The following is a 27,257-nucleotide window of genomic DNA, read 5'->3' as shown; positions in this document are numbered from 1 at the left end:
GTTCAATACTTTGTTCTGGATTATGTGTAGGTTGGCTAAGGTTGGTGCCTATGGATAGCCCTGGGTTGGGGCTGGGGTTGGGGTTGGACCAGATTGCAATCCCACTCTGAGGTCAGGATTGGGGCTAGATTGTGGCCCTGGGTTAGGGCCGGATCATGGCCGGGGGCTAGGGTTAGGGTTGTGACTAGATGTGGCCTCAGGCTAAGGTTACAGTTGAGGCCAGATTGTAGTTTAGGGCTAGAGGGTGATCCTAGCTAGGTGTAGGATTGGGGCGGGATGAGAGACCCGGATTTGGGTTGCATTTTACACTGCACTAGATTTGTTTCCAAACTTCACATGCCCCTCCCCTGACAGAGTCCAAGCTTTCTGCTCTGCTTTGTCCCAGATAAGGGGAAGGATGAGGAGGAAGGTTTTTGCCACTAGGAATGTTGGACAGTGAAGTGTGATTGTCTGCCAACTTTGCAGAGTAATTCCTTGAATACGAGGTTGCGGGACCGGGTGGTCAAGGCTGCATCTGAGCAACACTGGGATGGGAGATATAAGGAGCGGGTAAGCAGCATCTTCCGTACAGACTGAGAGTCCTAATCTCCTGACACCCCAAAACTAACCGTAATAGCCTCTTACCACCAGTAACTGGAGTTAACAAGCACCTGCTGTCCAGGAGACATTTCCCCTCTAGGTATCAAGACAACACCTGGGACAGCATCATGGAAGTAGAGGCGCTGAGGGGGGAGGTGAAGCTTTCTGAGATTGCATCTGCTTCCTAGCTGGAGTGTAATTACTGCTGTATGAGGGTCTATTGGCTAGCTCTGCCTCGGGGGATGTTTAAGGAGCCCTAACTGAGCTGAGCGGTAAGGGTGACTCCTGCTGTAAACAGCTCCTAACAAGTGCGAGTGCGGTGAGGCTGACTGGGACTTTACAGGCCAGGTGGGTTGAGGAGTCAGCAGGAGAGAGGAGGTCAGATGGAAGACTTGCTGCTTGTTGGTGCCTGCACGTGGCGGAAGGCAATACCCAGGCTTTCCAGTCAGCCTCCTGAGTGCTTGGATAGGGAGATTCCTCACACACAGGCTGGTGCTGACCGGGGCTAGAGCTCTGCATTTTGCCAGCTTGGACAACGGGCCTCTGCATGTTTAGAGGCAAAAGACAGGACAACCATGGCTCTGTGCTACAGGTAAATAAGAGCAGGGGCTTCTCAATACACGTTTGGCCAGTGCTTATGCCTTTAGCATCAAGCTTTCTGCTGAGGTGACCTTGGGCAAGTCACTTCTGTTCTCTGTGCCTTGGTTTCTCTCCCCTTAAAATGGAGACAGTGCTTCTGACCCATCTTTGTATAGTGCTTTGAGAAGGGCTATCACAGTGTGGAGCAGTATTACTGTTCCTGTGGGGAGTACTGGACTGGTGCGAATGAGGTTAGGCTGATCTAACTCAAATCCGCTCCATGAAGCGTCATGACTCAGTCACAACATTCAAATGATTTTGCGGCAACAGGAAGTTCAGAGCAATACATGCCACTTATGGAAGCCCCAGGCTGGCTGTTGGGCTTAGTGCGTCACGATTCCCAAATCATTACTAACTATTGAATTTGAATGCAATTTTTCTGGCAAATCATTAGCCACTAGAATTCACCTTCTGGGGATAGCTGAGCCAAGGCGTTTCCCTGCTGAGTAGCACAAAGAGGAGGTAGGGAACAAATTTCACAGTGGGGAGCAGCTTTCAGGGCAATAGCACTCCACTGCCACCACCACCATCACATTTTACCGCAGAGGTTTTAGTCTTTCAGCCCTGGAGGATGCTCTAAAATTTACTAGGTTGACACTGAAATCTATCCACTGTTTTGCATGGGTTTCATAGTATTCCAGTCTCTTCCTGGGAACTAGTAAGGGTGTCTGTATACAAAGATAATGTGTTTATTCTTTGTTTCATGGTGGTGAAAGGTAGGTTGTCTACCCTGGAGAGTGCAATCCCCATTTATCCCCACAGCGCAGGCAGTGTGTGTGTGTGTGGGGGGGGTAAGCTTTTAACACCCGTGCCTTGCCCCACTGTGACAAAGTCAGCTCTGTTTGCTATGGATCCTTAGCATTTGAGTTCTCTGAGTCCACGGGTCCAGCTTACTCCTCTCACGATTCAAGGGGTTGAGTAATTTGAGCTTGTGCCCAGAATTTGATGAGTATATGGGCTCCCAACACCTCCACACATCAATGCTGAAGTTATATTTGTAGCAAGTGAATGGGGTGCTCCTGATGTCATCAGTATGAAGGCTTTAAGGATGGATACAACATTCCAGATTAGTGATCATCCCATTAAGGGTGACTCCAGCTGTGGGAAGCCCTTTGTAGATAGCTCCTTCTTCTGAGGAACTCTCACAAACCCTGGCCAGTCTCATAGTTACTTTATTTATTCTCCACACCCTGGGATTCGTATCTTCCTGGTCTGTGCTGGATGAGCTGGACTTAGCCTGAGTGCATCTTACAGAAAGGAGCTATTTTCTCAAGGTGCTCACAATGCCTCACTTGCACAGGGTCTGTGAGACACCATTATTAGTTATTACTTGTCTCTCGGTAGCATGCATAGTATGCCAGATGCTGTCCACGCACAGATAGGGACTGCATTTTCTGGCTATCTGAAGAGCTCACAATTTAAGAAGAGGAACAACATACTTTGTGTGTTATCCCTCTCCTCAAGACAATCTATAATCTCCAATGGCTCGTCCACTGGGATATAATTAGTGATTGTTTCCATACGATAGTAGAAATGAGACCAGAGGAAGGATTTAGAGGAGAAGGTAGAGGGCTTGTGGATCAGTCCAGAGAGGGTGTTCCAAGGGTAGGGGATTGGGTGGGATAAAGCACAGTGATGGCTGTGGGAGAAGGTGGTGATAAAATCTGTGCAGCACTGACTCTAGCCCCTGAAACTTCACCTACTGGGAGAAGCTTGAAAAGGAGAAGAGTGGTCGATGCTATGCGGAGAAGACTTTCCAGCACCCACTATTTCCCTCTCTCTACTTATTGTAAAAACCTGGGCATATAGCAGGTCTTCAGGGGACCTGGGCAGTGGGACCATTCACTGAGAAAGCTTTGAGGGAGCTGGCTCAGAATCAACACATGCAACTGGGCAGCTGTAAAAGTGCAATCAAAGGCAACCTGCGTGTGACCTGAAACTTGGCCTCATGGTCTCATTCACGGTGTTATAAGCAGGCATCCTGCCAAGGCCTGACTGTCTCCAACTAATGGAACAACTGAGATTAGCAAGTCTGAGCCCCGAGGAGACTTTTGTTCCCCTTACATCTTGGAGTGTCATAGCTTTTGTTGTACCTGGGCTCCTCTCCCTTAGACACCACCTGGCTCTCTGAAGTAACTGAACAGAATGTTCTTCACAGAGAAATAATTACAGTGTTCTCTGACGCAGCACCCTGTGTTCGTTGAAAAAACGTGTTGTTCTGAGTTGGAACCTGGTCAGGAGTCACCAAAGTCATTCTCACCTGAAGGCCATTTGGCACCCTGTATAGAATCGCTTGGTGGGTCTCGGATCAGTTCCACCTACTGAAGCAGATGATTTGTCCCTATAAGGAAAATAACGCCTAAGAAGGCCACCATGTTGGCTTTCTCAGCCGAGAGGCTGATGAATGAATAGACCACAAAGACTGAACTATCCTCTTCATTTGTGTCTCTTGTTCCTTTTTAAGTGACTATTTCTCTGGATTGACATCCCTGGAGATGGATGTCCCTAAGGTATCCTGATACTTTGTGTAGCTTTAGAAGCAGGGAATGTTTACCCTCACACAATGTCCTCTGCCAATGTATCTCTGCCTTATTTGGAGGAGCTGTCCTGGGGTGAGTGGATCAGAGGAGATGTCAGTCTTCCATGACCTGTGTAGTCCTTTACCCATCTGCTGACAGTAACTCCCTCTCCATTTGGAAGAACTGTTCCTAAGCCTAACTGGGCTTGTCCATTATGGGGTTTCACGTGGTCACTGCTGGAAGCTGAGTTAGCTGTATTACTGGTTGGATCCAGCCTGACAATTTCTATGATCCAAGCCCTGATGGCTCATTTCTTCCCTCTCCTGTGATCTAAAGGGAGTAGGTGCAATTCTACTGTTGTTCACTGTGGCTTTCTGATGTACGTTGTGAATGTCCACTTGCTACCAGAGAGTAACTTGTTCTACAGTTCCCTGCCCGATCTGATCCCCCTCACCTTTACATTAAGATCATTGGGTGTATTTCCTCCATAGGCCCTGGGACACTGTAACATTGGCCCCTAAATGGAAGGGACATGGAGGGTTTGGGGTAGTACATATTCTCCAGACCCTCATATTTGCAAAGCTGCCTGATGGATTCTGATGGGCTCATTTCCATGTGAGATCTGGACTGAATCATTCTCCTGATCCGATTAGCTCACTGCTGCAGCGCTTCCCTTCTGTTTTAATTTGCTTTTCTCATTTGCAGCATTGTTTTCTGTTATGAAAGGAGCTTTCGGAGGTTGTTTTGTGTCTGACCCACTAGAATAAAGAAGAGTTGCCCACTCCGCTCCCTAGGGCTCTTTTCCATAGGGAGATTTTTATTTTAGTGCTTTGATAGCCTCAGAATTTATTCTCACAGCAATGTTGTTTTCATGATAAAATGGAAATGTTTCCAGTGGGTGGCTGTAAAAATGAGAAGCTGAGCAAAAAAGCTAAAAATAGGGATCAGAGAGCAGCTGTGCAACTGGTGAGCAGCCCTGTTATGTAACAAGCCTGGGGCTGCATTTGCAGCAGAACTGGGAAGATGTTAGCATTAATATCAGGGTGATCTGCTCTGGTCGGCATCTGGAAGAGTGGGAGCAGAACAGTGGTGCATGTAGCACCAGAGTCCAGGAAGAAGGCTCTGAGGAAATCCAAGAGGTACAGTGGAGAGGAGGTCTATGCAAAAAGGGGGCAGGGAGAAGAGAGTCTACCGCATTCACTCTGCCTTGAAGTGTGCTGCAACCACGTCCAGTGTGAGTGATCATTTAACCCTTCCAGTACTAGAGCAAATGGGCTCAGCTTGAAGGCGAAGCTTGAACCTTCCCCTGGGATCTGGTGCTAACTCTGGGAATACACAGAATGACAGGGGCAGAGCTCCAGCTGCCAACTTCGTGCTCTCACAAGTTCTACTGACTCATTCTAGCAGTGCTGCTGGGGTTGTTGGGCAAAGGGGATTCCAACATGGCACCCAGAGCATAAAAAGCCAGTAGCCTCGGCCTGTTCACACTGATGTGGTGTACCATGCCCCAGTGGTTTGTGTAAGGCAGGAAAGCATGTGTATAACTTTGGCTGAACTTCAGTCAGCTCTGGGCTATATTGGGAACCTATAAATGACAGGGCCCACCAAGAGTTCTGCCTGCTGTGTAATTAGTGGACTACAGAGCAATAAGTGCAGGCGTCTTGTGCTGAGATCAGAGGGATTCCCAAGCCCTGGCATCTGACACTAGTGTAACTTTTATTGCTCGGGTCAAGTCATTGCCACAGATGGTCCCACTCCAGAGTGTGAGTGACACCACAGGGACCGCTCTGTTATGTTTTCTCAGGCTTTTCATCCCTGTGTTGAAAAGTATTGTCCATTAAGGGGCTGAGGCAGGTGAGTGGCTTTGGGTATTGTAGCTATTAGAGCTGGAAGGAGCTCCTGAGCTGACTAGGTCCAAGCCACTATATGTAGTGCAGTTTCTCCCTTCTGTTGCTTCTCTTCCCCGAGTGTGTTTGCTCTGACTTTCTCTCCCAAAGATTGGTGGCTGGTGGCATGGAATGACTCAACATGTTTGGTAGAGGGAAGAGAGGGAGTGTTGACTGTTCCTGGGAGGACAGATCTACTGCATGCAGTGATGTGTGGGTGCAGCGCTCCCTTGGGTTTCTGCTATTCTATAGATGTAAAGCCCAGACTATGTATAGCTCCATGTGCGTTGGAAACAGTCTCCCGAGGCACATGTTCTGCCTCACGGAGCCCAGCAGCTGTTCCCACACGTTCCACTGGAGCGTATCTTTTGGCCCAGCCCATTAATTTCCACATCTGGGAAGTCAAAGGGCCCCACTTGTTTTATCTCCCTGAACTGGCTCATCTCCCACCTGCAAGCAAAGTCCAAGTAGGGGGTTATCCCATTTGGTCAGGTGCAGTATGTTCCCTCTGTGGTGGGAGGGCCTGGGGCTAATTAACATTAACCATTGAAATGGTGGTGTCCAGAGAAGGTTTTCTAGATGACTGCCTCTCTTTAGATGAAAGCGCCATCCCACTAGCTGAAATGCTATTTACCCTTTTGAATCATCCTCCTTCCTATCACCTTCTCCCAGATGTAGTTTATTATTTGGGACTATATATAGGTTTTTCTCCTGATTAGATGTGCCTGGCTGATACCACTTTTTTCTTCGCATGATGTGAATAGATAGCCTCATGGTAGATTTTCTTAATGTGTTATTACTGCTGTTTGAATGGAAGTGAGTGGGTTTGTCTATCTCATGCTTTATTTTTAATTTAATTTTGGATTAATTTAATGACACAGATCTGCCAGTGCACCTGACTAAGAGCTGGTCTGCACAGGAAAAAAGCTCACCATAGCCAGGTCATGCTAGCTACTTGGCACTAACTCCCTGTGTGGACACACTGCACATTAAGTATGCCTTTGTGTGCATTAGCATAATGTACTTTGGAAGTGTATTAAGCTAACAGCCTGAGGGCGCCCATAGTGCCCAGTACGAGTGTTCACACCAGGAGTTAGTGCGCTTTAAATTCACACCCTAACTTACTGTGCACTAACTTCCCCATGTAGACAAGCCCTAAGCTTAACCCTCAGCAATCTCTTCTATTCCAGGACCGGCCCCACACACATCTTTGCTGATGCCCCACACTCATGACCTGCAGTCCCCAGGCTATGCCTGTCCAGGGTCTTCCTTGAGCAGAGACAGTATAGTCGACTAATTTGTGTAATGGCTTCCATCTGACAAATGATCAGTGACACTAATCTGAGGCCAGTAAACTAATTTCCCTGGTGATCTAAATCCACATTTGAGTTGATCATCTAGACTGGACTAACGGCCCGGGGGTATAGGTGGTAAATGGAAAGCTGGAACCCTTCCCCTCCCGCCCCGTCCCCATTGGTTTTGAAATAGAATGACATTGCAGGTGCAGTGAAAGGCACTTCCCTGGGTAGATTCCAAACATAGCCCCAAGTTTCAGCATAGCTAATGAAGACGAAACGTCCATAGAAAATGTATTCTGAATGCTTAAATGTTGGCCCGTTCCTGCCGCTACATCTTATTCTAGCACAGTGCGGGGAGAGGCTAACCCCAGGGAGCAGAAATATTGCCATGTTTCCAGAGCCCTACAGCATGGACACGGAGTTATAGATCCTGGGCAACTGATTAGATTCTCTCTCTCCCCATTGACCCCAAATGCAATGGAGTCTTCCTACAACTCAGCAGGAACCATCCCAAACTGGCAGTTCACCTGCCTTCTCTGCCAACCCCTCTTACGTTGTTAGCTGAGCTTTATGTCTCGGGGTTCCTATTTTGGATAGTTACCAGGAGAAGGTTATCTCAACTTTTTTTTTCCCTCCCCAAAGCCCGAGGGAAGATTTTAATGGCATAGCCCAGATTGCATAATAGCCTTTTAAATTACAATGTGCCTAGGTTACAGCTCTCCCCATACACATACTGTTCATTGGATCAGTAACAAGAAAGCAACCATCATAGCAACCTGAGAGTGGAATTCCTCCCCTCCTGCCCCTTGCAGCCCGATCCTAACCCTCTGTTTTCAAATGTGTTGGCATCCTTTGTTCTCTGGCAAGTTCTCACATCTCCGGTAGGTGTCATCTCTCCCCCAGAATGCTCTCTTTGGCCCCTGCAATCTGTGCCCAAGGTGCAATTTAGCTGATTAGCAGGGATTTGCTGGAGCTCAGATCTGAGCTGGGGTAATTGTCAGCCCTTGGGTAACAACGCAGGAGGAAAACAACAAGTATCCAGGGAACAGGCTCCTCATTTATTCTTTGCTGTAATGAAGAAGAGGCATTCTGTGTAAGATGCAGAGGGAGAGCAGAATCTGCAGTTTGCATCTGACAGCAGATCTTCCCTTCTCGGTCGCTGTGAGTCACATCCATCCTTGATTTCAGTTAAGTTATGCCTGGGTTGAATTTGGCCCCCATTGTCTGTTTCTCCTCTCTGCTCCACTCCCCTGTTCTTTGCCTCTAAGAAAGCTGAGCCCTGCTCTACTAGCCAAAGAGTATGGCAGGTTGGGCTTGCAGCATGTAAAGCAGGGAGATGTTCATCTGGGGTTGTCCACACTGGGTAGGGTGATTATCTTTCCCAAAGAGAAAATGGGACACCCCCAGCCACCCAGCGGAGGCCCCCACTCCACTTGATGCTGTTGCTGGTTGCTGGAACTCTTCCCCCCATCCTGCCCCCTTGATCAAGCTCTCAAAAGCAAACAGGACAAATGCCTCCTTTTGAAAAAAAAAAAAAAAGTCCAGACTTCCGGGACAGGGCTTAAAAAAGGAACTGTCCTGGCTAAAACAGGACGTACGGTCACCCTAACACTGGGATTTGGATCCCACCTGCTGGAGTGGTTTATAAAGAGTTAACCAAAAGCCAACCGGTCATCTTGGGTAACCCTAGTGGGACTGCAGAACAAAAGTCTGGTTGCTTAAGGAAGCATGGGAACGGAGGAGAAGTGTTGTCTTCCTCCCAGTCGGGCTGATTGTCGGCACTTTTCTGTAACTGATTCTTTGAGACATGCATCTACAAATGGCAAAAGCCTAGACAGACTGACCCTAATGCACTCCTCTGGTTCCTCCTCTGTCCACACACAGAGCGACTTGGTCTATCCCATCATTTAGGTCATCCTGCATGAGGTGCCATCCTTCACCTTTATTATGAGCTGCCTTTCCTCCCCCAGTCTCTGGTCTTAAACCCCTTCCATACTACAACTTTTAGCCTAAGTTCCTGATGTGGTTGGCTCAAACTGTGATCCATGTCCACAGGCAACATGATTAGTATTCAGTTAGTAACCATCATAGCTAATCATGTTCTACCCCAGCCCAAACCTAAATTACTATATGGCTAGCTGACTGTGATTGGTTCAGCCCACACAGTGTTATTTTGCTGTGTAGACATGACCCTCTGCCTGTGTGGGTATGACCACTTTGGCTTTCTTTCCTTCCAGCTCTCTGTACAGTCGACTATAGCAGAGTGCATTTACCCACATTCTGCTGGTGCCTCTGTGTATGCCTCCTGGGTATTCTGTCCCCTGCTGCAGCACTACTGGACAGATGCTCAGATTTTCCCAGAGTGCCTTGATACAAGCACGGATAGGTTCAGACGCAAACACGCTGATGACGCATGGCTGTATTGAAAGAAGCTGCTGTCAGTGAGAGAGTGCCGTGAACTGCTCTACTTAGTGTCAATGGGCATGCTCTTTTTTTTTTTTTTTTTTTTTAAACTAAACTGTCCTCCAGAAGAGACCTCAAGGTCACACCTGAACCTGGTTTCTTGGGCCCCAATACAACCACGCCATCATGTCTGTAAGGTACCTTTGCCATTTCCTGTTGGGGAGAGTGACCTGCTGCTTGCAGGCTATCTGGCTGCCTCACTCACACACATAATCTTGGGCCTGCCATTGACGAAATGCTCAGATAAACCATCACTCTTCCAGCTAAGTGAAGAGGGAGATCTGGAGACTTCATTCTGATAAGGCCTCTTTTGACCAGTGTTTACAGAGGCGCTGTCAAGGCTGATTTCCCACTCTGGCACTTGGAGTGCAGAAGGTGTGGCCCACAAGGATTCTAAAAGTTAATACTTGCCACTCCAGGCTTGTATTAAATTCCCAAGGTTACAGCTTTTCTCTGACCTTGGATTGGTAGATGCTGCCACCACCCAAGTGCAGAACCCCTTTGAGAGAGCAGGAAAGCACACTTGGGAATTCCTTCCTGTTGGGTACCCTCAAGCCCTTCCACCCCTCTCTGGGGAAGAGCCGAGAAAAAAAAAAATCAGCTGTTGCCACCAGCTAATTAAACAACATGTGCACAAACCTCTTAAGACACACACATCCAATTCTGTTCTTAAAAAAGGTAAATTTTATTAATAAAATTTAAAGAAAGAAAATACATCTGGGAACTTAGACATTTGCTAGATTTAAAAAAAACAAACTACAAGGCTTAAGCATCAAGAATAGCTTTCTTGAGGTCCAGCTTAAAGGTTACAAACAAAACAAAAAGCACCTGGGGTAAGCACAGAGGAATCCACACGCCATAACAAAATAAAAGGAATAAACCTAATCGCATCTTTCTTGACATTTCCTGATCTACTTACATATCTGGGGCTTTTAAATGAGTAGTTCCCAGGTCTGATACTGATGATTTTTTCATACCTGGCCCAAAGCTTCTTACAGAATATCTCTGTCCTGTCCACATCTCAACAGACAGACAAAAGGGGAGTCTTGTTTCAATTTTAAAAAGTTCTAGCCTTCCCATTGGCTCTTTTGGCCAGGTACCCACTCACTTCCTTTTACCTATGCATAGCAGTGAGACTTTTTAACCCAATTAGAGAACAGCAATTAAGGGCCTGGCTACACTTGCGAGTTAGTGTGCATTAAAGCAGCCCGGGTGCACTAGCTCACTACCCATCCACACTGGCAAGGAACGTAGAGCGCTCTGACTCCGCAGCTAGAGCGCTCCTGGCACTCCACCTCGGCAAGTGGAATAATGTTTGTTGCACCTTGGCTATGACGCCTGGGCATCAGTGTGAACGAGTTGCATTACTGGGCTCTGATCGGCCTCCGGAAACATCCCATAATCCCCTTAAATCAAGTGGCCACTCTTGTCCTTCTTTTTGAATCGCTGCAGGAATGCGGATTGCCCTTTCAAAGCTCCGTTTCTAACAGCTGGCTGCTTATCTGCTCCGAGACAAAGCAACCACTAGTGTGGAACGCTGTGTGAGAGGGAGAGAGGCAGGGGAGGAAGGGGGTCTGCTGCTGTCTGAACTTACAAGACAGCATGCTGACACGCTCTCAGCCCCCCAAAACCCACTCTCTCTCCCCCCACATACACACAACACACTCCCTGTCACACTCCACCCCCCCCGCCCCCCATTTGAAAAGCACGTTGTAGTCACTTGCATGCTGGGATAGCTGCCCATAATGCACCACTCCCGTGCCGCAAATGTGGCCATGCCAGTGCGCTTGAAACTGTCAGTGTGAATAGACTGCAGCGCTTTCCCTACTGTGCTCTACGAAGGCTGGTTTAACTCAAACTGCTCTACATCTGCAAGTGTAGCCATGCCCTAAGAGGGACTGTAAAGCTACTGGCTGGCTGGGTGTCCTAAAAGGGAGCTCCGCTCCCCCCCATCCCACTTTATTTGTCACAGGGGCCTTGTGCAAGAATCCCTGATTCACTGTTTTTAATGACTTGTGGGAAAGGGATAATTGTGAGTGCGTGACTCAGGTGGCCTTTTACAGGGTGATTGTCAGTAAATATCAGCTGGGTTCCAGCGTGGGCACAGCTACTGACTCAACCTGTGCTTGGGCAAGTCCCTTGACTGGCTTGGGTTTGTCAGCTAAGCCAAGGCAGAACTTCCTAGAAAGGGCAATTCTGATCTGCCAAGAGACAGCTGAGAGAGGCCCTTCAGAGAGTGAGCATTGGTTGCTTTGGGGGAGAGCTGGCGTTCAGAAATAAAGGCAGTAGGCTTCTAAATCAGTTGTCAATGGCTTCAAATAAGGAAAAAACATTAAATTCAATAAATAAGCCTTCGCTTCTAACTTTACAATAAAGGGGCTGATTCTTAGCTCGCTTATCCCCATGTAAATCAGGTTAACTCCACTGAAGTCAGGAGAGTAAGGCGGTGGAAAACTGGTATATATCAGACAAGAATCAAGCCCCTAGCCTACTTCCCAGTGACACCTCCTCCTCCCCTCCCCCCCCATTTAGCTATGGAGGTAGAAGAGCAGCAGCAGATTGTTTAGGGTGTTGATGGATGAGTGGAAGTGTCTCGGTTTACGGCACGGAATGTACAATGAGTTGCCTTGTGTGAACAAGTGGCCAGTGTGTATACATAGCCCTCAGAGCCCAAGTACAGCACCTTGGGTCCAGAACTACTGAACCACAGAGGAGAGAGAAAAATTGTTTCTAGAGATTGTTGGGAGAGCCTACCTCGGGACCGATGTCACAGGGTGACACTGGCCCTTTAAGAAGATCAGGTGCACCTCTGACACATCAGCTGCCTCCCAGTTGGGTTTAAGACAGCACCTGAGCCCTAGATGGGGGAGAGAGCTGGTGGGTCAGAGCTGTCTGGGAGTGAGAGATTGGCGGGTGCAGGATGCCTGAGATCACAGACTGGAGGAGCAAAGGAAAGGGGCAGGTGAGAGCTGCCTTGGAGAGAGAGTCTGCAGAGAGCAGAAAGCTCAATAGGCATTGGCTAGGTGGCCAGTTCCGTGGGAAGAGGGAGGCATTGGCTAGGTGGCCAGTTCCGTGGCTAATCTGCTGACTGCCCTGAGCTCTATAGGCAGAGCTGGGAGGTGGAAAAGGGCTGAGTCATTGGACTCTACTTGGGCAGTGGAGTCATGTGACTGGGGCCCTGGAACAAAGGCAGAAAGGAACTGGGAACAGGATGTTTGGGGACTTATGGGTGGGTGACTTGGAAGTGACGCCCCTGGAGAGGGGAAAGGAAAATTGCTCTTGTACCTTTATGGTGGGCTTGTTGAGAATGGTTCTACTACAAAGGTTTTGGGGGAATTACTGCACGAGTGTATGTGAATAAACTGTGGCCAGAGGTGGGACTTTTTACTAAGCACTGAGGGACTGTTCCTTTCCTGGTCAAACAGAAGGGGAAACTGAGGCAGGCACACCTGTTGTGCCACAGCTTGCGCAGAAGGGCAATCCAGGTGGGAATCACCCTCTGACGCTCCTCTGCTAGTTAACCAAAGTGGAACCAGGCTGCTGGCACAGAGAATTATCAGAGCTTGTGGGGATTATCTGAGCTAGGAGTTGAAGGAAAGCTGACAGGGGAGACAAAGCTATCAGCTTTGAATGTCAGTAAGACAAATGCATCTATTTGTCATGCAGGATTGGAAATAAAATACAGCTGACTTGGAGGAAGAACCGGTTGATATCACAGAGGTAGTAAATTCTGCAATAGAGCGTGACAGATAAAGGAATTAAACAAAAATAGATACAAATAATCATAGCTTCCATTGTTGGCTGTGTACACCAGTATGAGAAGCTTAAAAGTAGAAACAAGTGAAATTGGCAATGGCAGCATGCCTTGGCATATAATAGTCGCGGCTGAAACCTTGTTTAATGTCAAGCATTTCAGCAATGTGGTGGAATAAGTCACTTGTATATGGACGGAGGACTGGGGTGAAGCAGCAGGACTGGAATAGCAGAGCAGAGATCGTGATGGAGATGACTGGCAGAACTGGGAGCCAGGCCTTGGCAACACACACTTACATTTACAAGCCTGATCTCTAGGGGGATGCTTCCTCATTCCAGATAGACAGGCCTCTGCTTCTCTCTGGAACTGGCACAGCACAGCCTGGTAGTAACAGTGCAGGCCTGCCTTACCCTGCCAAAGGGCCCACACTGGGGAGTGACCAGCCATGGCTGCATTCACTTGTGCCTTCCTATTTAATGCTTGAAATAAACTGTAGTTACTTACCTAAACAACAAATGACACACAAACACCCCACCAGGAACCTACCTGACCTCAGGCTTAAAGAGAGAGAGAGAGAGAGTGTCAGATGGCTGAGCACAGGCTCCCCTTCCTGCAGCCTGTGTGATCGCTCTACTGCCATGTGAGCAGAACAAGACCCATCACTGGAGTCACAGGAACAGAGGGGACTGCTCCCTGCCCCCATCTTCTTCTGTCCTCCTCCTTCCATATGTGCCCCTGTGCTCTTCTGCCACCTACCTTTCCTTCTCCTACCCCATCTCTCTCCTCACTGCTTAGCTCATCTAGTCTAAGCTCCTGCCTGACACAGGCCATAGAAGTTAACTCAGTGATTCTTGCATCCCTTGGCAAACTGTTCCAGAGGTCAAAAACTGCATCTTATTTCTAGATTACATTTTTCTGACTTCAATTTCGAGCCACTGGATCTTGTTATGCCTTTGTCTGCGAGACTGAAGTACCCTCTGGTATCAGATATTTTCTCCCTGTGCAAGTACTTGTAGAGCACAATCAAGTCACTTATTTAGCTTCTTATCAATAACCTAAATAGGTTGAGCTTCTTAAGGCTCTTGTGCGAGGCTAATTTTCCAGACCTCACAGCATTCTTGGAGCTCTTCTCTGAACTCTTGGCTATTTTCCAATATCCTTTCTTTAAAATGTGGACACCAGAATTGGAGGCAATATCCCATCAGTGGTCTCACAATGCCGGGTGTAGCCCTGTAGACTAAGCCCTCTCTTTATTCACATTATAATACCAGGGCAGGGTGAGCTCCCACATGCTGGCCCTAAAATCTGATCTCAAGTGACCAATTTGAGGCTCTTTGAGCAAGGTTGTGTGTACTCTAGAGCGCAACTAGACCCAAGTTCTCAAGTCCCTGCGTTCTGCACTGCTCTGGAGGAGCAGACTGGAAATTCTGCAGGTGTTTGATTTAAATTCAGAATTGGAAGGTTTTGTGTTGAATTAAATATGCAAATGAATAATTGCTCAGTACAGTTACTTTTATATTTTTATGCTGCCTACATATTTTCAGTGTGCTGCAGACTTTTACATTAATACCTGACTGTCCTGAAGATGATGTCATGAGGAAGTTGGAGGGTTTCAAAAGTGGGTGTCTGGGTTCCTGAGAAGGCAATTTGGGATTATGTGAGATTAGCAGGGTATTTCTGCTAAAACATTTTGACAGTGAAATAGCTAACCATGTTAACATGAGCCTGTCATCTTTAGGTTTCAGTGTGAACATTTCAGTGTGAACAACCCCATTAAGATGTATGGAGCCATTCGTACCTGTCAGAGCTATTGTTTCAATTGTCCTGCAGAATGAGGAAAACACCACAACTGTGGTTTACACTTGGGTCACAGTTTCTAGGTTCCTTAGCAACCATGACTGGCAACATAACTGTCTTTTAAATTAACCCTAAAATTTTGGATTCCAATACAGCAGCAAGGGGTCTGCAGATTTGGTACCGTGACAGAATTCCTCCTCTGCCTTGGTGGGTCCTGCACTTACCGGCGGATTTGCTCGCCTCAGAGATTCACGGCAGCCCTCAGTTTGGTCACTTTTGCTAGTGGCTCAAACCTGCCATTCACTCAGCTAACCTCACCACTGGCCAGCATGGAGAAACAGAAGGAGAACAATCCCTGCAGTCTCTGCTGATCCACCTAGTGGGTCGGGGGACAGGCCAGAGACTGTCCCCTCTGGTGGGACCCATAGCCCAGGACAACCCCTCCTGTATCCAATAGGGAGTTGGGGGGAATCCAGGCCCGCCCTCTACTCCAGGTTCCAGCTGGGCCCTGTGGATCACAGCTGTCTACAGTGTTTAGTGTAACATCTGTGTGACAGCTACAACTCCCTGGGCTACTTCCCCATGGCCTCCTCCCAACACCTTTATCCTCACCACTTCCTCTTGATGCCAGATAGCATTTGTACTCAGTCTTCCAGCAGCACTCCCTTTCACTCTCAGCTCCATGCACGCCCCTCACTGACTAAACTGAGGTCCTTTTAAAACCAGGTGGCCTGATTAGCCGGCCTGTCTTAATGGATTCTAGCAGCTTCTTAATTGGCTCCAGGTGTCCTAATTAGCCTGCCTGCCTTAATTGGTTCCAGCAAGTTCCTGATTATTCTGGAACCGCCCCTGTTACCTTTCCCAGGGAAAAGGGACCTGCTTAATCTGAGGCTAATATATGTGCTTTCTATTACCTGGAGTACGCCAGTTTGCAGCCCCTATTCTGACTCCTCTTAGATATCCTGTTACGTTTTTGGCTGCACTTTTCCCCTCTTCTTATCTATGCACTCCCTGTCCGGGGCCCCACAAAGTCACCGAACCTCCTGGTCAACTTCCTCCAGGCCCTGGCTAAAGTGGCCATCTATAAAACCAGGGAGAGGAGGTTGGCTGACAGGGCCTTCTGTGACTGTGGGGCCTATTTCCAACCTTCCATCCATTCACGCATCCGGGCAGAGTTCTTCTGGGCGGCGTCCGCTGGCTCCCTTGACACCTTCAAGGTGCAGTGGGCGCTGTCCAGGGTTCTCTGCTCGGGGTTCCCATCGGGTTCCCTTCGTTTGACCCTTTGACTGCACTCCTGTCCCTGTTATTTCATTAGTTGTCCCCCGGAATCACTTGGCTTGCAGGTCCTGTGGATTCTCCCCTTAGGCTGCGGGGGGGGGGTCTTTTAGCAGTGGGCGGGCTTCTGCCCGCCCGCTTCCTGGATCCCAGTAGGATCACTCTCCTGTAGCTATCTCCGACCCTGTCACAGTACATACCGTGGCCTTTCCTATAAGTATGAGTGGATTTCACACACCATGACACATTCAATTATTGGCCTTCATGAAGAGATACTCAAGGAGTGGGCTAATCAATGCCAACTGTGATGCAGATACTTGCCTACTGGCCCTGGAGTGAGCCCCCTCCCCCAGCTCATGTCACATAAGAGACCCAATAACCAACAAATGATTACTTTTGCCTCTACAGGGCAGAGCTAGACTCGACCTGGCAATTTAGAGGTGAGCACTTTACCAGACTTGCTATTTCGCAAATTGCTTTTTGTTTCATAAAATGACAGCATTTTACTTCTAGCTTTCACTCAGGGATCTCAGCTCCTACTGATTTCTGTCCATGGAATCTTAGTGCTTTGAAGCCACACAGAGGTGACATGCAAAAGATTTGTTTAACACAAACAAATATTTATGTCCATTTTACTTCTTTCTAATGGATAAATAGGCCTGTCATGATTGGGGGATGATATTTTTTCCAAAAAGAAGTTTTTCCTGCTTGTTTTTTACCTTTGAAATGTCAAGTCCTCATTTCACTACTTCTCCAACCACCATAAAAATCTACCTGGATAGAAAAGATGTGAATATGTAATGTAAAAAATGGAAGACTCTTTCAGGGCTTCTCTGCTCACAAGATAAGAAACAAGGGGTGGGGGGAAGCAGCATGAGCCCTTTTCTTATCCTTTGCAGGCCACCTTTTGACAACAAGGCTTCCTTTGAGATACCATAGTTAATACAAAAAACTTTGTGGGTCATCTTCCCCACCACATATAGTAGGATTTTCTTTTCATGCTTCTGTGGGCCCCTCTTATGCTGGTGCCTACACAGCAGCTTCAGAGAGAGAGAGAGAGAAAGAGAGAGAGAGAGTTGCGTTTTTAGCCTTTGGGCATGTTTACCATTGAAAATGCATCAGCAGCTGATAGCGAAATGAGGAAATGAGCATCCTAGGTGGTGGAAATGAGGCAGCCTCAAGCTGTCAAGTGCAGCAGGCTCTGTGAGTGTATGCACACACCCCAGACAGATATATTTGAGCTGCTGCCTGTTTGTCTTGTGGCATCAGTGCATGCTGTTGTGTTGCACTAACGTGGCATTGTTATGTGATGATGTCCCACACTGATGCAGCATTATGAGGTGAGGCTGCTATATCACAACACAGCTCTGCATCGCCAGTTACTCACTTGCTTTAATTGCCCTGCTCGCCACAGTTAGGGGCATAGCACTCTCGCCTGTATTCTGGCATGGCTGTAGCCATCACTGAGCACTACCGTGCCTGTCTCTGCAGGTTAATAGAGATTATTAATAATACTCCTTTATCCTCTGTTACTACTTTGCATTGATTTCAGAGTAGCAGCCGTGTTATTCTATATTCGCAAAAAGAAAAGGAGTACTTGTGGCACCTTAGAGACTAACACATTTATTAGAGCATAAGCTTTCGTGAGCTACAGCTCACTTCATCGAAATACATCCGATGAAGTGAGCTGTAGCTCACGAAAGCTTATGCTCTAATAAATTTGTTAGTCTCTAAGGTGCCACAAGTACTCCTTTTCTTTTTACTTTGCATTGAGAAGCTCCATGTGGTTTACAAACATGAAAGAATTAAGCCTCCTGACTCCGTTATGAGAATGGGGAAACCCAATGTCAGTCCTTCTCCACTTGCTCATGTAAGGATGTGTGCACATGCTAGCTGCTTTGCCCATCCCATGCTGTCATGACCCAGTTTCTCACATGGACTCATCTGCTGTGGCTGGCGGGATTTTTGTGGGCTTTGTAGTTAACCTTGGCCCAGCTGTAGTGAAGGCAGTTTGGTTTAATAATCTCTACACAGATTGCCCAGAGGAGTGATGCTTGCTGCAGCTCTGGGAATTGAGAAGAGAAATCCTCATGATTGATATTGAAATTCCCTGCATAGCTTTAGTGGCACTACAATAAAACAGATAATTAGTCATATTATTGTTCTTGCTGATAGATTCAGTCTAACAAGAAGGTCAGCTGCGCTTGCTTTCACAATGGGGGCTGTGTGTATGTGTGTGCGCACTTGTGCTTGCTTGTCCTATTTTAATCAGTAGCAGAATATCTTCTCATAGATCAGTGACGGCTGCTAGCAGCCCCATCCCCACTCTGGGTTTTCAACTTAAAGAGAAAGGAAACAGATTGCAGTAATTGGAAGGCCTTTGACTATTCATTGTTGCCACTTTGGCCTCAGTAATTTAGGAGGAATCACTAATAAACAAATGGGTCAGATCCTCAACTGGTGTAAATTGGCATAGCTCTGTTGAATTCAGTGTAGCTATCCCAATTTACACTAGCTGAGGATCGGGCCCTGATGATTTAATCCTGAATTTGACTTTTGCTGAGCCCTAAACTAATATCTGCTTTCATTCTGTATGCATATATAACCCTCACCTTCCTTCCTTCCTTTTCCTCTGGGCTGCCATATTGAGCCTCCCCTGGCAGTGGCCTTGTGCATCTCATTTCCCCGCTGTGGATGTGCCAGCAATGCATTTTTTGCCTAATAGCTTCCAACCTGTTCTCCGTGCATCCTGCTGACATGACAATGGAACACTGAAGCCATCATTAGCTTATTTTCTACCACTCAGATCCTTCAACTCCCTAACATTCCAAACACCTTGATTTTTGGTAGGCCCCTCAGAGTACGTCTATGCTGCAATTAGACACCCATGGCTGGCCCAGGCCAGCTGATTCAGGCTCAGGCTAAGAGGCTATTTAATTGTGGTGTCGATGTTTGGGGTCAGGATGGAGCCTGGGTTCTAGGAACGTGCAAGGTGGGAGGGTCCTAGAGCCTGGGGTCCATTCTGACCCCAAATATCTACTCTACAGATAAATAACCCCTTACCTGCAAGCCTGAGTCAGCTGGCAGACGCCAGCTGCTAGTTTTTAACTGAACTGTAGACATACGCTAAGTGCATAAGCACCGCAATGATGGGGGTTTAGGATTATGTAGACAGAAAGACATCACTTTTCTGCTATGAACGTGGAACTTTCCATTTTTATAGTGATGTGCGAGGTCAGAAGTCAATAAAGAATGTACCAGAACCCACTTTGGGGAAAGTTGGCTTTATATGACCTTTATACCTCTGGGATTCTGGAACTCAATTCAAGCCCCATCATAAACTAGAGCAGCTCTGGGTTTGCTCTAATTTACACCCTCCCTGAGGGATCTCATCTAGCAGCCCAGGAGAGCCAGACTGTAGAGGTGCCCTACTATAGTACACCCTTTCCTCCTTAATACAATCTTGAGCTCAAGGGGAGGATTGGTATAGGGCCATTATGCTGGCTCTGTGCCACAGGGGGAATTCCACTGTACCAGGGGCAGTCAGGTGAAAAGATTTAGCTGCTAAAACCCAGAATTAAGTCACTATTTCCCAATTCCTATTGTTCTCTCTGTACACAGTTCTGCATCCGCAGTTAGAGCAGGATGTGGCTGGGAGAGGGAGAGCGAAGGAATAAAACTCATACCAGCTCAAAATGAAAAGCAGTCCCAAAGGGATCTGTAGGGTTACATAACTGAGTGTAACAGCATTACGGTAACCAGCAAGAAATTCTAAACTCTGTCAGATTAATGGGCATCCGGTGGGCCTGCAATGAAGATCCACCCTGTGTGCTGACTCTGATTCGGAAATTGTATCCATTACACTTTGTGAGCTGTGCCAGAGCCCTCCTAACATGAGGAATGGAGGCTTTAGTTAGTGACTGACAGGATTCCCAGGCATGTAGACAAGACACTTGATGAAAATATACACCCAGCATTCCATACTGATTAGGGATGTCTGTGGAAAGCTACTGACTTGGGGAGTTCTCTTTGTCTCCAGCACCAAATGGGCCCCAAAATACCAATATGTAGCATCTTCCCAGAGGGGCAAAATGTAATCCCTTTTCACTTGGCTGTGCTTGCTGTCTTACAATCAAAACAATCCTTACATGTGTCCAGTGAGTTAGAATATACATTGCCATGGCCCAATAGTCAGAATCTGTCACTAACCTAACATATGTTTTACTGGCTGAGGTTGTGTAACCCGACATGTAACCTCCTCTCCTACAAAGCCAGTCCTCCTGAGCTATCGTGTTCCTCTTTCACTCACTACGGTTATTATTCCATAGTGTTTTTCATATTAATAACAATAATTAGTACTTTCTACAGAAATCCTCCTTCTTCCAGGATCTCAAAGCACTTTGCAAACCTCACAATCCCCCTGTGAAGGAGGTCCCATTATCTTCCTTTTAAAGAGAACAAACAAAGGCTTGGAGAGGTTAGCTAAATTGCCCAGTGTCCCACAGCAAAGCAATTTTAATATTTGTGAAATTACAGTTTTCCTGACTCCTAGTCCCTTGCTCTCACCACTGGCCTGCCTTCTTTGTGTATTGGCATTATCAAGATATTCTTTGTTTGTTCCTACATCTATTCCATGTGTTCCTCTCCTGTGGCAGATGTAGCATATTTAATATCTGGAAAGAGAATCCTACTCATTCTAGTCCCTATCAACCCTTGGCAGATGATGCATGGAGCAGCCACAATGCTAATCCGCCTGCTTAATCATCCAGGCCTGGATGGGAAAGTGCCACCAAGGTGGTCAGCCAGGGTGAATATCCCAAAGGAAAGGGATGGGGTTTTGCAAAAGTACAGGTGCACAGGTCCCCCTAGCTATTGGCAAAAACAGAACATTAAAACAGAGCATACCCCACAGGGGGCAGAGAGGGGCTTGTGGAAAGTAACTAGCTTTGTACCATGAGTTGATGGGCACCAGCAATCATACAGCAATTTCTGGTGGCCTGTACATCCACATTCTACGTTGGGAAGAGAATACCCACATTTCCATTTCTTCATCCCAGATACACAAGAAGATGATGTCCTGCAAAACAAATGAGGAACTTGCACTTGCTGGCAGGTCAGTATTGAGAATTATTCATCCCTGTCTCCTCTCTTTAAATAGCACTGACATCCTCAGATGATCAGTGAGGAGTGGTCTACTTTGGTGGAAGTCCAAGCTTTCCACAAGCAAGTGGAATTGCTTCCTGAGTCAACCTGCCCTTTTTCATTTATTAGTGTCTGGCAGAGCTTTTCCATTAAAATTGGACGGGGAGGGGGGACCAAAAAACCTAAACCCTGCAAAGGTAAAATAAATGCGGTAGCTATTGTGATGTCTGAATGCTGCAGTCGTATGCTTTCCCTGGTGTCTGAATCAAGGGGCAGCATTGTTGGTGGCCAGTCTGGAGGGAACTAGCAACAGCAGTGGACAAGATAAAAAACTAGGAGGAAAAACCTGTCCAGAGGGAAGAGAGAGGAGGCCCTGTCCATAGAAGACACAACAGCAGGTTGACAGAGCCCATCTGTAACAAAGGGTGCAGAGCGATCTAGTTAGTAACTGGTGGGAGAGCTGGGTCTGTGCATGCTGGAATGTCTCTTTCACTGGTTCTGAACATCAGCGTCAAAAACTCTTTGTCTGTGGCTGGTTAGCTGCTGAAGGGTTGGGTTAAATAGGGTACAGTATTGTCAAAAAATGTCTATTGTTGTGAATGGGAGTTACATTTAATTTCTATAAACAGAGACCACATGCTGCATCAGGGAAGACGTAACATACATATCTCAACACAAATGGGTTGTGTACTTGTCTCTGCGAGTGAGTTGTCATGAATGAAGATAAATGTCCTGTGGGACCAAAACTCTTCTGTAATGTGTGCAACTTGTGCAATTTCATCTCCTTCCACATTTTTGCAGGGATACATTTCTCATTTATTTTATTTATTGGATCAAAACCATTAAATTGTCTTAACTGAGAATGGAATGGTTTTCAGTGGAATCCAGGACTTCACCACTGGTGAACCTGAAATGATTCTGGGAGTCAGATAAACAGACAAACGTTCAAATGCTGCTTGTGGTCCAGATCATTTGAACTTTTATTGATCTGGAAAATGGGCTGAAAAACTTGCAAGAAATGTCTCTCTCATCAGATTTCTTGCTGGATGAACAGTTCTGCAGGAACAGCCTCACTCATGGGATTTTGGTGCATCCGCTTCAGGACGAAACCAGGATGTGCCATGAAAATGACTCTACCTGGTGCAGCTTTGGGACCAGACATAGCACTGATTGGCCCTGTCTTGAAGAGCTTACAGTCAGCGTCTCCGTGTTTGTACACTGCCTAGCACAATGGTTGGTCCTTAGCCACTACTGTAATAAATGCAAGATTAATAATGCCTCATATGGCCTGATGGTTCATTCCAATGAAGAGACATTCACTTAAATTGCTGTCCATGTGTACATGGCCATGCAGCATGGAAGCGGTTAACCTGAAAAGGCCTGCACTCTGCCTCTCAAAAATCTGTGCTCCACCGGATTTCAGGCTAACTCTTGCAGTGGCTTCAGTGGGTATTTGTCTTCTGAAAAGACAGCACGTTTTGGTCCCTGGGTTTTATATATTTGTCTTCAATGGGACTATCTGGGATAATCTCGCGGCAGTGCAGTGGGAAACACAGTTGGAGTCACAAGATCACTCCTGGATAGAAGGTGCTGGAGCGGGAGTGTATTCAAAGCCTAGACAGGGAGTAAGAGCCTCTGCTTTCCAGAGGCTCTTTCAGCCCACTGAAGAAGCCAGGTTGATGCTGAGCTCTGGAGGAAGCAAAGTCCAGACCAGCCCTGCTGGGTTGGAGAATCTCCAAAACATGGAGCTTTGGAGGGTCATTATAGGCGGAGCTGGCGGTGTCCTTTATGGCTCCTATGTCTGTAAACCTATAAAGGAAAAGAAGCATGTTTGCAGAGGTGGTACTGCTCAAGTCTGTTAGTGAGAGAGACAGAGCATGCTTTAGCCCATCATGAGAGTAAATCCAACACTGGGTGGAACAGTCATTCTTCTGTTATTAAAGAGCAGGTAAACGGTGCTGAACTGACAGCCCTGAAAAATGAAGTCTTCTAGGCCATGGAGCAGACACAGTGCAGGCAACAGAAGGGGAAGGTAAGTTTTCCCCATTCTGCCGCCTGCAGATCTCCACAAGTGGGAGCCTCTTCAGGGCAAGAGGGGAGTATAGTTGGCCTGGTTCATTCCGAACTTGACTTCTTGTAAGGAACCCTCGCTATGGAAAGTGGGAGAAGCTGAAAACTCAAAAATCAGAATCAGGAAGCAAAGTCCTAGTGAGCCAGGAAGCATGGTCAGGGGTGTGCTGCAGCGGAGGTGTGAGGAGCAACAACAGGAAGCTCAGCCTGGTTGCTCTTTCCTGCTTCAACAAAGCAGTAGACAGCACTGCTGTACTGTTAACGCTTTCTCATATTCACTAAGCAAAAGCACCAAGCCGAGAGGAATGAACAAAGCTGTTCCCGAGAGGGAACAATAAATTTGTAGATTTTCTAGGTTTTTTTTTCCCTATTATTATGTATTCATTTATTACACTGTGGAGGAGAGTTGTGACTTCCCAGCTCTGTTCAGGCTGCAACAATGATGCCAGCTGAGTTGGGAGCATCTGCCCACTAGTAGCTGGACTGACCCCCACATTAACAGGGTACCAGCCTAACACCCTGTATAGGAATGTTGAGCTCTTCTGTTCAGTCATCCTAGGCTTGGATGCTAAAACACTGTTAACATTTGGGGTAATTACTGCTGATCATTGCTGACAAGTGAGTGGAGTTAGCTACAGCCAGGATACAAGGGGAGCAGGGCATGTCTCTTTGGATCAGAGGAGGAAGCTTAGATTTAGATTTTGTTAGTAGTTTTGATTTACCAATAAAGCCAAATCCCAGGAAGAGGGTGAGTTTGGACACTAAACGCAAGGTCTGTTGAAGCTGGGCTAGGGATTCAGACAAAACAGCTAGTAGATGGTAACTATTATAGAGGAAGTCAGAAGCCACCCCTCTGTTAGGTTGTCTAACACTTTACCTTATAAAAGATTCTTGCAACCTTTTTTAGAGAAGCTCCTGTCACAGTTCAGGGCAAATGCACCTGTATTTCCTCACAGTGGCCCAGCAAGGGCATCCACACTTAGGCTTCCGGCTTCCCTGACTGTCACCTCTTGAGTGGATGCTTGCGTCTCTCTCTCCCTTTGTGACTGGGGTATCTCCAGCCTGAACAGTTCCCTGCCTGCCCTGTGTATTTCCCAGCAAAAGACAGACTGCCTGCGCAGACCTGCTTGCTTTCTCCTCAGACATTAATAATTGCCAACAGTTAAGCTGCCACATAGCTCTTTCCAGGAATGCTTATTTAGTCCTAAAGTGTAGCCTGATCTATAGATTATGAGTAAAAAAATCCCTGTTATCACTTTGAGGGCTGACAGGTTCTTGTGCCAAGCTCAGGCCTAGTATTATTAAAATTATTATATAGTTGTGAACCCCGATGTGCACAGGTGCAACACACACATACTATAGGAACACTTTTATATTTACAGATAAATAATTTATTAATACATTTAGCAAAATCACACACTCTAACTTAGTAAGGTAGATAGAGAAAATACAGAAAGTATATCTGAACATTCATACTCACACCATCCCTTGCAGAACAAGTTGAAATGTTAGCCATCATCTTCCTCATCACCATCACCTTCCTCATCTTCACCAGTGGCCATCATCCTGGGCCCTTCCAAGGGCTACATCTCTTTCCTACTGCCCCCAGGCAGGGATGCCATTTTTATAATACGTTACGCTGACGTTACCATGTCTAATGCATATTCAGTAGCGGTTTCTCGCCTCTTTCTTATTTGTATTTCCTCCCCTTACCAATGTTAAGGTGTCCTTCTATAGGTTAATGTATTTATAATTTCAACCCTTTATCATTTATGTCAATTCATTGCCATGGCACTCTTGCAGTCGGATGTTCCTTCCAAAAACTTCCAAAAGCTGGTGTTTAGTTCATGTGGTTGACTGATGTCATTATGGACAAAATTCCTTCCTACACTCGACTTCCAGTTTCCCAGAACTTATGATTTACCTAAGTTTATCTATGCCAAAGTTTGTAGGCCTCAAGTCTCATGCTAATTGCTGAAGCCAATGTCTTGCAGGATACAAGCCTGTAGGTTCCTTGCATTACTGCTGAATGTAATAAAGCAGAATATAATGTAAAGCGGAGAATAGAATAGAGGCAAGCAAACCCACTGGACTACAAAGGTAAGAGCATTACAGAGAAACATCAAAAACAATATAAGAACCTATATGCATGCTAATAAGCTTACTAGAGATCACCCAATTCCAGCATGGGCTCTGGGAGGTGACTGGTCCTTCAAATCCCACAAAGGGGTCTCTTCTGTGATCACAAGTTCATAACAGCCTTAGCTCAGAACTAGCACACTCAGGGAAGTTTAGTCAATCCTTTGTACAGGTCAGGAGTCTCTGATCTGGAGTCTTCAGGAGCTAGGTGAGTAGACAAGGTTTTTTTTCCCTCCAGGGTATAGTTTCAAGAGTCTTCCCAACTACTTTACATGTATTGTCCCAAACAGTTCTCTGAAGTTTCTTACATTTCCCCAAGGTTTACATTAGTCAGTCTCCTGGAAAAATTACATACAATCCTACGTACAAGCACACAAACAATTGCATTTTTAATACATGATATTGCAGGAAATTGCCTTCTGTCAACACTTCCATTGTTTGCCATGGGCCAGATAGGTGCTTTTATTTTTTTTTTCTCCTACCAAATTCTCTTTCAATCAAATCTGAACGGAAATTTCTGAAAATCACTATTTCCCTTATGTTGCTTGTGTTGGCAGTAAAATGTTGGCAGTATGCATTCTAATCTAAGGGCTTGTGTATCTGGGGAAATTGAATGGCAGAATTATAGCAGCATAATTACTCCACTGTAGTTACACCAGTATAACTGCTCATATGAATATTGTATTTTGGAATAAAAGTGATTTTATTTCACTCTAATTATTTTTCTTTGGAAGTCAGTTTCCTCATGTGGACAAGTCCTAAGATTGAGCCCATGCACTGGCCCAAGCAGTAGTGCACCTGGTACTCGGACTCCTAGGAGCAGATAGCTTCCTTCAAGTAGAGAGAACCAGATCAGGCTCTCCTTGCCTACCAGCATGTGGCCCATCCTCCCCTCTCCCCGGGACACCACATGGGGAAGGAGCTGCCCTTACAATAGGGGTGGGGAGAGGGAGAGCAAACACCAGGCTGGGCTCCCCATGACCACCCTTTCCACCCGGTATAATAGTCTTCTTCTGCTGCCCAGCTAAGGTAGCTAGTCCTGTTCAAGTTGTGCTGAAGGTTCAGGGTTCACGCCACGCTACTTGATGCAGGCTGGGGAGTTGCTACAGTTGCAATAACAGAATTTGTTTTTATGTTTTTAGTTTAAGAAAAACGCCCTAGGAAATTCCATAAAACAAACAAAAACCCTGTGTTAAAAGAATGTGTTATTTAATGAGGTAAGGATCCTGGGGCAGAAATAGTATGTGATCATGGAGCTGAACACTACCCTTGTATAGAGGGGGGTTGAATTAAGATGCATGAGACACTTAATTCTGACATTTCCTAATTTTGGTGTGTGCCTGACTTTGTAATCTAAATAATGTTCTTTTTACACATTTTTATATGTAATTATTCTTCATATTATAGTAGCACCTTGGGCCAACACAGTGGTAGGCATTGTACAAACACTGAGTAAGAGACAATCCCTCCCTTAAAAAGTTTGCATCATAAATAGACAAAATTGGGAGAAAGGAAGTTGTAGTCTCCCCATTTTACAGATGGGGAACTGAGGCACACAAAGACTTTCACACATAAGCAGGCTGGGTTGGTGTCATGGGCTGGCTGGTTCTTCAGGCAATCTGGGCTCAGCCTTCCCATGCCTTAGCAGCTATCCAACGGAAGTTGGCCCAGTAAAAGATATCACCTCATCCACCTT

General features: G+C 46.5%; 1 protein-coding gene across 2 annotated transcripts in view; it reads left to right on the top strand.

Annotated features, from left to right (window-relative positions):
- Nucleotides 1–4,688: 4,688 nt before the first annotated feature.
- The window catches only part of IP6K2 (inositol hexakisphosphate kinase 2), a 63,050-nt gene continuing 40,481 nt past the window's right edge, over nt 4,689–27,257 (top strand). The window contains exons 1-2 of one of the 2 annotated variants that reach the window (XM_043518445.1): nt 4,737–4,971; nt 21,268–21,323. The gene's annotated coding sequence lies outside the window, so the exon portion shown is untranslated. Of the gene's footprint in view, nt 4,972–21,267; nt 21,324–27,257 lie in introns of both variants that reach the window. The other variant, XM_043518444.1, reaches the window with a different exon arrangement.

Source organism: Dermochelys coriacea, chromosome 7, assembly GCF_009764565.3.
Source record: "Dermochelys coriacea isolate rDerCor1 chromosome 7, rDerCor1.pri.v4, whole genome shotgun sequence".
NCBI classification, from domain to species: Eukaryota; Metazoa; Chordata; order Testudines; family Dermochelyidae; genus Dermochelys; species Dermochelys coriacea.
This window is presented reverse-complemented; position numbering and strand designations above follow the sequence as displayed.